Source organism: Chiloscyllium plagiosum, unplaced genomic scaffold, assembly GCF_037043375.1.
Source record: "Chiloscyllium plagiosum isolate Xiang-an unplaced genomic scaffold, Cpla_swu_hap1 HiC_scaffold_5, whole genome shotgun sequence".
Taxonomy (NCBI): Eukaryota; Metazoa; Chordata; class Chondrichthyes; order Orectolobiformes; family Hemiscylliidae; genus Chiloscyllium; species Chiloscyllium plagiosum.
In genome coordinates, this window is record NW_028270143.1 from 120,947,407 (window position 1) to 120,957,508 (window position 10,102).

The 10,102-nt window shown below is 39.3% G+C and overlaps 1 protein-coding gene across 1 annotated transcript in view; it reads right to left on the reverse strand.

Annotated features, from left to right (window-relative positions):
* The window catches only part of gjc2 (gap junction protein gamma 2), a 112,307-nt gene extending 102,515 nt beyond the window's left edge, over positions 1-9,792 (reverse strand). Inside the window, exon 1 of the mRNA XM_043690799.2 lies at positions 9,485-9,792. The gene's annotated coding sequence lies outside the window, so the exon portion shown is untranslated. The remainder of the gene's footprint in view (positions 1-9,484) is intronic.
* Positions 9,793-10,102: the final 310 nt, after the last annotated feature.

Here is a 10,102-nt window from a genome sequence, read left to right on the forward strand (position 1 = left end):
GTCTTTAATATATTTGTAAAAATTGTTTGGATTCTCCTTAATTCTATTTGCCAACACTATCTCATGTCCCCTTTTTGCCTTCCTGATTTCCCTCTTATACTCTTCTAAGGATTCACTCGATCCATCCTGTCTATACCTGACATATGCTTCCTACTTTTTCTTAACCAAACCCTCAATTTCTTTAGTCATCCAGCATTCCCTATACCTACCAGCCTTCCCTTTCACCCTGACAGGAATATACTTTCTCTGGATTCTTGTTATCTCATTTTTGAAGGCTTCCCATTTTCCAGCCGTCCCTTTACCTGCGAACATCTGCCTCCAATCAGCTTTCTAAAGTTCTTGCCTAATACCGTCAAAATTGGCCTTTCTCCAATTTAGAACTTCAACTTTGAGATCTGGTCTATCCTTTTCCATCACGATTTTAAATCTCATAGAATTATGGTCGCTGGCCCCAAAGTGCTCCCCCACTGACACCTCAGTCACCTGCCCTGCCTTATTTCCCAAGAGTAGGTCAAGCTTTGCACCTTCTCTAGTGGGTACATCCACATACTGAATCAGAAAATTGTCTTGTACGCACTTAAGAAATTCCTCTCCATCTAAACCTTTAACACTATGGCAGTCCCTGTCTATGTTTGGAAAGTTAAAATCCCCTACCATAACTACCCTATTATTCTTACAGATAGCTGAGATCTCCTTACAAATTTGTTTCTCAATTTCCCTCTGACTATTTGGGGGTCTATAATACAATCCCAACAAGGTGATCATCCCTTTCTTATTTCTCAGTTTCACCCAAATAACCTCCCTGGATGTATTTCCAGGAATATCCTCCCTCAGCACAGCTGTAATGCTATCCCTTATCAAAAATACCACTCCCCCTCCTCTCTTGCCTCCCTTTCTATCCTTCCTGTAGCATTTGTATCCTGGAACATTAAGCTGCCAGTCCTGCCCCGCCCTGAGCCATGTTTCTGTGATTGCTATGATATCCCAGTCCCATGTTCCTAACCATGCCCTGAGTTCATCTGCCTTCCCTGTTAGACCCTTTGCATTGAAATAAATGCAGTTTAATTTATTAGTCCTACCTTGTCCCTGCCTGCCCTGTTTGATTCACTTCTGTTCTCAACTGTACCAGCCTCAGATTGATCTCTTTCCTCACTATCTCCCTGGGAACCTCCCCCCTCCCCCCGCGCCCCCCAACCTTACTAGTTTAAATCCTCCCAAGCAGTTCTCGCAAATTTCCTTGCCAGTATATTAGTCCCCTTCCAATTTAGGTGCAATCCATCCTTCTTATACAGGTCACTTCTACCCCAAAAGAGATTCCAATGATTCAAAAATGTGAATCCTTCTCCCATACACCAGCTCCTCAGCCATGCATTCATCTGCTCTATCCTCCTATTCCTGCCCTCACTAGCTCGTAGCACCGGGAGTAATCCAGATTCTAGATATTACTACCCTTGTGGAACTCCTTTTTAAATTTCTGCCTAACTCTCTGTCATTTCCCTTCAGAATCTCAACCTTTTCCCTTCCTATATCATTGGTTCCAATGTGTACAATAACTTCTTGCTGGCCTGTCTCCCCCGTGAGAACATTCTGCACCCTCTCTGAAAAATCCTCGATCCTGGCACCAGGGAAACAACACACCATTCTGCTTTTTCTCTGCTGGCCACAGAAACGTCTGTCTGTACCTCAGACTACAGAATCCCCTAACACAATTGATCTCTTGGAACCCGATGTACCCCTCGTTGCTTTGGAGCCAGTCTCAATACCAGAAACTTGGCTGTTCGTGCTACGTTCCAGTGAGAATCCATCACCCCCTACATTTTCCAAAACAGAATACCTGTTTGAAATGGGTATATCCACAAAAGACTTCTGCCCTAGGTGCCAACCTCTCTTACCCTTCCTGGAGTTAACCCATCTATATGACTGTATCTGAGAATTTCCCCCCTTCCTATAACTGCCATCCATCACATACTGTTGCGGTTGCAAATTCCTCATTGCTTCTATCTGTCTCTCCAACCGATCCACTCGATCTGATAAGATTCACATCCAACAGCATTTATGGCAGATATAATCCACAGTAACCCTTAAACTCTCTTTAAACTCCCACATCTGACAAGAAGTAAATATTACTGCAAGGGCCATTTTTGCTCCTTCACAATCTACAGACCCAGAAAATAACACCGTCTTATTCCTCTACAAAACACTGCACCAGGTTAAATTAAGAGCTATGGCTTGTATTTTAAGTTTAATCAAGACCTAACTTTCTCCAAAAACATATAATCCAGAAAGAACCCACTGTCCTCACTAATACAGCCTCTCTCTTGGACAGACTTAAAACAACAATAAACTTATCTGATTCTGTGTTGTGAACTTCACCCAAAACGGTTCCTCCAAGATTAGATGTGAAATTCACTGTTTGTTAATTTTCCCAGATGCACTCTGACGTCCAGCGACACATGAATTCAAAAACAGCAAAGGCAGTAACTGTGCAGGTTCTCTCTCTCTCTCTCTCTGTCACTCTCCTGCACTGTCCTCACCATGTGCTTCCTTTGTCTGCTCTTCTCCCTTTTCAAACTGCTGTTGTTTTGACTTTTTTTTTAAACTCCAAACCAACTCAAACTTTGTTGGTGATACAAATAAAAGAAATAGGAAAATAAGAAATAGGTTATTCAGTCCCTCAAGCCTGACCTGCTATTCAACAAGATCATGGCTGATTAGCTCCAAGTCTCCAGCCAACTCAATGTTTTACTTTGTCAAAAAACTTCAACAGATTTTTTTAAAACATTGTCAAAGAAGGTGGATTAATGCCATTTAATGCCAATCCATAAGTGACCTGGAGAGGGCAGTGGTAAGCCACCTTCCTAAACCACTGCAAAGACCTTAAGATGCAGGCTATCCAATCTAAGAGACTTGTCAGCTTTTCGTTCCAAAAGATTTCCGAGGACATTTTTCCTAGTAATGGTATTTGCTTTAAGTTCATCCCACCCTTTCATCTCTTTACTGTCATTTATCAATGAGAAGTGTTCTTACTCTTCTACATGAAAACAGGCACAAAAAAACTGTTCAAATCATTCACCAACTCTATTAGCGATTTTCCATACTCTATGTCTGAAGGATTAACACTAGCTTTAGTTATTTTTCCACTATTCAAATACTTGTAAAATCTCTATTTTCTGTTTTTATATAATTAGCTAACTTTCTCTCATAATCTGCTTTCTGCCTCTATTATATTTTAAGTCATTCTTTCCTGGGTCTTAAACTCTGACATATCACTAATTTTGCAGATTTGTTCATTGAAAGAAACAATTTAATACTACCCTTGACTTTCTTATTTCGCCATGGGTGATGCATTCTTCCCCAGCAGCCTTTATTTCTCACCAAGATAACTCATCACTGAGGATTATTAAATAGCTCCTTTAAAAAAATTGGTGAATAGCAAAGTTTTTTTTCCCTAGGGTCGAGAAGTTCAAAACGATAGGGGCAAATTTCTTAAGGTAAAAGATTTAAAAGAGACTTAGGTGGCTCATCTATGGAATGAGCTACCTGAGGAAGTGGTAGATGCAAGTACAGTTACAACATTTAAAAGACATTTGGATATTTACATGAATAGGAAAGGTTTCGGGGGATATGAGCAAAACACAGGCAAATGGGACTTATGGAACTTGGTCAACATGGATGAGTTGGACCGAAGGATCTGTTTCCATGTTTATGACTGTATGATTGATCAATATTCATACCATTAGCACCATAGCACAGCTGCACACCATTTCAGATGGAGTTTGGCTACAGATCAGCCATGATCTTATTGAATAGCAGAACATGGTCGAGGGGGTGAAAGGCCTAATCCTGTTCATGTTCCTATGTTCCCATGCAAGATTCCCTCCCAAGTCTCATACCTTCTCAACTCAGTACTATATCTTGACTTGGCAAAGAGACTCTTCCAAACAACATGGTTCTATTTTACAATTTTTTTCTCTGTTGCTGAATCAAATTCCTGAAACTCCCCCACCTCTCACAGCACTGAGAATATATCTATATGACATGAACTATAGTGGTCCAAGAGGGCAGATCATCACCACCTTCTCAACAGCAATTAGGAGGGACATTAAATACTAACAGTCAGTTACATCCACTTCTCATAAATGAAGGACAAAAAAAACTCATATTTAAACAGATTTTCTCGTTACTTTTAAAACAGGATTAAATAGTTGCTTGAAAAAATATACTAAGGATAATGGAGAGCAAAACTGGGATTTCACCAGTGGAGAAAAACCAGACTCGATGGGCCTAATAAACTGCTGCTGTTATAAAAACTTCGTCATATTAAAGCAAGCAGTACAGAGGCCTACCTTAACGCAAATGAGGTATCACACTGTAACTCGCATTCCTCATGCTTACACTTTGGAATATTTATAGCTACTAGTCATAACAGTCTGCGAGTTTCAACAGTAAGTTGTCATTGAGAATATTCAACTTTTAAATAATCTTTCAAGTAGTGTGGCTCACAGAAACCAAAGGTCGAGCCTTTATGCAATAGGTACATATTTTTCTGTGTGCAAATTATCAGTTGTGAATCATAGAGTCATACAGCATGGAAACAGGCTGTTCAGCCCAACTCATCCATGTCAACCAAGTTTCCTAAAATGAATTAATCGCATTTGCCTGTCTTTGGCCCATATCCCTCTAGATCTTATGGTCTTAAGGTCTTAAATCTTTCATATCCACACAACTATCCAAATGTCTTTTAAATGTTGTAACTTACCACTGCCTTTGACAGCTTGTTCCATATATGTACCACCCTCTGCATGAAAAGGTTACCCCCTCAGGTTCCTTTTTAATCATTCCATTCTCACCTTAAACCTATGTTCTCTCATCTTGGACTCCCTTACTATGGGGAAAAGACCCTGGATATTCACCTTATCTATGCACCTCATGATTTTATACACCACTTTCAGGTCACCCCTCAGCTTCCCACACTCCAGGGAAAGAAGTCCCAGCCCATCCAGCCTCTCTGTATAACTCAAATCTTCCAGTTTTGGTAACATTCTTGTAAATCTTTTCTGCACCTTTTCCAGTTTGTTAATATCCATCCTGCAGAAGGGCCACCTATCAGAAATGAAAGAATTCCTCTTCATCTTTTGTCTTCACTTGGCTACTCCTTATTCTGAGGTTATGCCCTCCACTCCAAGACTTACCCACAAGTCAAGCTCTCTGCTTTTACCCTACCAAAAACTGTTATTTTCCCAGATGAACACTCCTGTTACAATTGTGTTATTTGCCACCTCTACCAGTATATGTAGAGATAATTATCTGATATCATGGCTTATCCATTGAGCTAGGAGTAGAATGTGCACGGCAGAGCATCTACAAAAGATCACTCTTCTTAGATAACAAGATGGTTTATTGCAAGATAGTGGTAAGTACAACTATGTTAGGACAAGCATAATTACAAGGACCTCAGGGTCCCTCCAATAACTAGAATAGGACTTCTCATCTCCACCTACAGCTCATGTGTAACATCAATAGAATGGGAGGAGCCAATGTAGAATTCAGAGTAACAATGTAGAATTCTGCAGAGTAATCCCCTGCAGAACTATTGTCTTACGCAAGCAATTCTATTTCACAAGTTGGATTTACTTTTTCCTGAATTTTGATCCAAATTTCCTGGGTGACAAGTGATGATATGTTATTGATACTGTGACTTGGAAGTAAGGCCAATGAACAGGTTGCAGGCATGTTTGAAAGAGGTGTAAGACTGTCTGAGCATACTTCTTTGACCTTATCTTATGTGGGAAATTGGTCATCTGGTGTCAAGATAAGTTAAAAATATTCATAATGAAGCATTGGATTCATTGAAAAGGTTTATTAACTTCAGCAATTTAATTTGAAAATATACCAGTATTTACAGATGCTATCAGTCCTAAATATATAATTCATTGCTCTGAAAACATGGAGCTCTATTGCCGCAGAAATACAGGACATAAGAATGAACAATATATGTACCTGTTCTACTAAATTTACTGCTCCTACAATAAACATATCCAGTAATCAGGTGAGGGAAAAAAGCTACTTGATTTGATTCTCACCAATTTGCCTTCCACAGATGCATAAATGATGACTTATTGACACTTGTATTCTACAATGAACAACACAGTAAAATATCGTAAAAAGCTTTAACTGTCACCACAATCTGGCACCATTTTGAATAGTTAAAGAATAAAAAGATATAGCTAAAAGAAAGAATCCATCTTCATTCCACTACCTCTGCCACAAGTCGTGAGCTCGCTTACCAAGGGCACCTGCGCCAGATCCACAAGATCACCACTCTTCAGGCATCATCTCTTTGTCGCAGGGCACATCTCACCAACACGTCACTAATGGGGGGTGCCTGTTGGACCTACACTCATCCCACAACCGTGTGCCCCTACTCTGTTGTCACTACCAGGCCAATAACCAGGAGTCCTCGGCTCTGGCCCACCACAATCAGGAGCTACTGCTGCCACCTTGCTGATAACCAGAAGATCCTGGCTTCAGCCCTAACACAACTAGGAACTGCCACCGCTGCTTCATCAATAATAAACAGTCACTATACAGTCCTCATGGAGACTAAATCCTGTCTTCGCATTGAATATACCCTCCACTGTGGAATGCAATACCACCATATCAAATGGAATAGACTTCAAATAGATCTAGCAACTCAAAACTGAGAACTTGTAAATACAATGGGCAATCAGCAACAATGGAATAATACTCTAATACAATCTGTAATCTTTAAAATAAGTATATTCCTCCACTGTACCATTACTATTATTTTGGGGCAGCATGTGGATCAGTGGTTAGCACTGCTGCCTCACAGCGCCAGGGACCTGGGTTCGATTCCCGTCTCGGGCAACTGCCTGTGTGGAGTTTGCACATTCTTCCAGTGTCTGTGTGGGTTTCCTCCAGGTGCTCTGGTTTCCTCCCACAGTCCAAAGTCGGTCAGGTTAGGTGAATTGGCCATGCTAAATTGCCCATAGTGTTAGGTGCACTAGTGAAGCGGGTGGATTGCTCTTCGGAGGGTCGGTGTGGACTTGTTAGGCCAAATAGCCTGTTTTCTCACCGTAGATAATCTAATCTATTAAACGAGAGGATCAACACTGGTTGAAGAAGATTGCAGAAGCAACAACAGACATTCGTAAAAATGAAATATCAGTCTGGTGAAGCTATAACACAGGAACATTTGCATATGGTATAATCAGCAAGTGATAGATAGAGCTAAGTGTTTCCACAACCATTGGATTAGATCTACATTTTGCATTCTAGCCATATCCAGTCACAAAACGGTTGTGGAGAATTAAACAACTCACTGGAGGAGGCAGCTCCACAAATAGACGCATTTTCAATGATAGGGGAGCCCATCTCATCAGTGCTAAAAGTAACACTGAAGCATTTGCAAACTCAGCCTATCAGTCTATTCTCAAACATCAGTGAGGTGATGGAAGGAATCATCAACAGTGATATCAAGCAGCTCTTGCTTTGAAATAACCTGCTCAATAAACTTGAATTTGGGTTCAGCCAGGGTCATTCAGCTCCAGACCTCCTCTCCAACAAGAGAAAATCTAACTAACTATGTCCTCTAGACATTCAGTGACATTCATGCATTATAATCAAAAGTAAAAGCCATGGCTCCTAGTTACAGGGTCAGTGTGGATCCAGCACAGGAACCTGAAAGTTTGGAAAAGAATGCTAAAGTACTACATTTTATCTCTCATGTTAAAGAACTCAGAAACAGGAGCAAAGAGGTGATTGTATATATTCAAGATGTGGACAAATAGGAGAATGTCAATATAGTGTGCATAGACATGAGTATTTGTAGGAAGTATATGAGATGGCTTGAGAAAATAAGAAATTCACATATAACATCAAAGAGAGAAAGATACCATATTACCATCATATACAGCAGAAATTAGAGGGAAATATTGATGGAGGGGAAGTGAAGGAAAAAATGAATAAAGGATATAATTGACCAAATACATTTGACTTCAGGAACGTGCAAGGGCAACACAGGTCAGATAGATGCATGGCAGTCAGACTTAGAAGTTGTTGCACCAGTCAATGAACAAACAAACAATATTTTAGGGGCTCCTTCACCAAGCACAACAATGGTTCAAGAACTGCTTTCTTTGGACAGTATTGATATCCAATAAATAACAACCAATGGTCCCATATTCTGAGAAGTTTAGCAATATTGAAACTTGAAATGCAGACACATTCATGTAATTATTTTTCATTAAATTGTAATTTTATTTTAGAAAGTATGCCCCACTAATATCACTTCTACGAAATGGTATCAAATAATGCTAATTATTATTGGAAAGCTTGGTGAAAAATATAGTATCATAAAATCCATTAAAATAATAACAATTTCTCAATTACTAATTTCTTAGTGTAAATGGTTTGTTAATTTTCAAAAAAAGCAAGAATTGTAGGATTTGTATTTTACTCAAATGATTTTCTATGGAAAATTGAAATTTTGAACAAAAAATATGAGAAACAACCCCCCCCCCCATGAATTTAATTAACACTGGCAATCACTTTTTAAACAATCGCTTTATCTAGCATCACAAATTCCACCAGAATGTTTCATGACAAATACTTACAATTCTTCTGTTATTTGCATTTTATTACCATGAGCAAAATTTAAGTAATATTTATTTTGCTATTTATATTGTATTCATCTTCATTCCCATACATATGAAAACAAATCTTATGAATTTTTGATAAGTTGCCAAGACCCATTTTCTACAGGGGAATCCCTTCCATGCTGGTAAGCAATGGAGGTTTTAGTGCACTCCCATTATATTATAATTTTATTAATGACTGCTTTTGTCAGACAAGCTGAAAGCCAAGTGTAAGGCTGTTGATGCTGACTGGAATAGGTATATCTTGCATCACCGACAGTATGTGACTTCAGTTATGTTTGCCCTTTACCAGCATTAGTAACATACATATAGTGCAAAGTCCTTATTTTAACTTAGTTTTCCTGTGTTGACAATGTTTTCTTCCTAACCAAAACTCAGGTTTTGATTTTTAATCAACAGAAGTCAGTAAGTAGTACTCTGTAAACACAGATGAATATGCAGGTACCAAAGATTGCCTTTCAGTTACCTCACTGTGATGACATTGCAAAGACAGCTTCCTACTTGCACATACAGCTGAGGCCAAAATGCTATCCGTGCTGCAATGATAAGTGCAAGTAATGAAAGCAATATAAGTACATTTAAATATCACCTGGAGTTTTACAATCCTGGTTGTTGGATTTTGCACATGCAACTAATCACGGTGGATCTACGTATCACAGCCCAAATACACTGAATTTTTCAAATATAGTTCCAAATCTGCTGGAATTAGGACAGCAAGTAAATTAAACATCATGTGCAAATCAACTCAAACATATGACCTCAAACATAAACAACAGTTGCTACAACACTTTTCTTTTCGGCCATACTTAAGGTTTTGTGGAGCCATGTCTCCCACATTGTTCCTCTTCCACATTGGCTAAAATCCTTCCTTCTGTAAAGCAGATCCAGTACAGATTCCATCAGCGTTTCATTTTTCTCATCTCTTGCTTAACATCAACAGCACTCTCAGTCAAATTTCGAGTTCATTCAAAGAGAAGTGACTTTTAAAATCCAAATTAACACCATCTCCTACATTGAAACGGAGAGTATTATGCTCTAAACTTCCTTTTTTGAGCACTGAAAGCCGCCAAATTTGAAATGATTTAAAAATAAACAGAATTACTGTCTCCGTGCAAGCAGCATTTCCATGAGCTCAACTGGTAGGAAGCTGACTCACAGATGTGAATAGTTCGGCAACAGCTGCTCACATCTGCAATGTCCGGGCACTCCTGGAATGTCATGCGAATGATTGGAAAATATTTCTGACTACGAAAGAACTAGAACACTGCCTACAAGTTGACTTCAAAGACAGGATCTGCCACATCAGCAGTTTGTGCATTCTGCTTCTTTCAAAGCATTCAGCTACTCCTCTTCAGTGTTCTCACAACCTCCTCAAGCATAAAGAGCATACAGTCCACGCAGCAGACAGATGACTTATTTACACT